This window comes from Austrofundulus limnaeus, unplaced genomic scaffold, assembly GCF_001266775.1.
Source record: "Austrofundulus limnaeus strain Quisiro unplaced genomic scaffold, Austrofundulus_limnaeus-1.0 Scaffold5932, whole genome shotgun sequence".
Classification (NCBI taxonomy): domain Eukaryota; kingdom Metazoa; phylum Chordata; class Actinopteri; order Cyprinodontiformes; family Rivulidae; genus Austrofundulus; species Austrofundulus limnaeus.
In genome coordinates, this window is record NW_013958334.1 from 1 (window position 1) to 1,146 (window position 1,146).

The following is a 1,146-nucleotide window of genomic DNA, read 5'->3' on the forward strand; positions in this document are numbered from 1 at the left end:
AGGTCTGGTGAGTCTGCAGGTCTCAGTCTAGTCCTCAGGTCTGGTGAGTCTGCAGGTCTCAGTCTAGTCTTCAGGTCTGGGTCTAGTCCTCAGGTCTGGTGAGTCTGCAGGTCTCAGACTAGTCTTCAGGTCTGGTGAGTCTGCAGGTCTCAGACTAGTCTTCAGGTCTGGGTCTAGTCTTCAGGTCTCAGACTAGTCCTCAGGTCTCAGTCTAGTCCTCAGGTCTGGTGAGTCTGCAGGTCTCAGACTAGTCCTCAGGTCTGGTGAGTCTGCAGGTCTCAGTCTAGTCCTCAGGTCTGGTGAGTCTGCAGGTCTCAGTCTAGTCTTCAGGTCTGGGTCTAGTCCTCAGGTCACAGACTAGTCCTCAGGTCTGGTGAGTCTGCAGGTCTCAGTCTAGTCCTCAGGTCTGGTGAGTCTGCAGGTCTCAGTCTAGTCTTCAGGTCTGGGTCTAGTCCTCAGGTCTCAGTCTAGTCCTCAGGTCTGGTGAGTCTGCAGGTCTCAGACTAGTCTTCAGGTCTCAGTCTACTCCTCAGGTCTCAGACTAGTCCTCAGGTCCGGGTGTAGTCTTGAGGTCTGGGTCTAGTCCTCAGGTCTGGTGAGTCTTCCTCAGGTCTGGTGAGTCTTCAGGTCCGGGTCTAGTCCTCAGGTCTGGGTCTAGTCCTCAGGTCTGGGTCTAGTCCTCAGGTCTGGGTCTAGTCCTCAGGTCTGGGTCTAGTCCTCAGGTCTGGGTCTAGTCCTCAGGTCTGGGTCTAGTCCTCAGGTCTGGGTCTAGTCCTCAGGTCTGGTGAGTCTGCAGGTGTTTTTCTTGGTTCAGAAACAGGAAGTGTTTTTGCATAGACGTGAGAACAAGTCAGACTCATGCAGATGAATAAATACAGAGAAGGAAGACAGGTGAAACAACGACAGGTGACTTTATAAAAACAAGTGTTGAATCATCATCATCATCATCATCATCATCATCATCATCATCAAAACGATTCAAAACAAACAAACTTTATTCAACAAACAAAACATCAAGTTGAGCGTCTGTGTGGAGCTACTGATCCGGCTCTTTCATATTGCTTGTAGTGCAGAGAGACCCGAGGTGTGTGTGTGTGTGTGTGTGTGTGTGTGTGTGTGTGTGTGTGTGTGTGTGTGTGTGTGTGT

At 50.6% G+C, this 1,146-nt stretch overlaps 1 long non-coding RNA gene across 2 annotated transcripts; it reads left to right on the forward strand.

Moving 5' to 3' along the window:
• The first annotated feature begins 6 nt into the window (after positions 1–6).
• LOC106512349 (uncharacterized) lies at positions 7–1,145 on the forward strand. 2 transcript variants are annotated; one of them, XR_001309655.1, is made up of 2 exons: positions 7–703; positions 780–1,145. It is a non-coding gene; the product is annotated as an uncharacterized LOC106512349 (long non-coding RNA). The 2 variants fall into 2 exon arrangements; XR_001309656.1 differs by having other exon boundaries at positions 7–459.
• The last annotated feature ends 1 nt before the right edge of the window (position 1,146 follows it).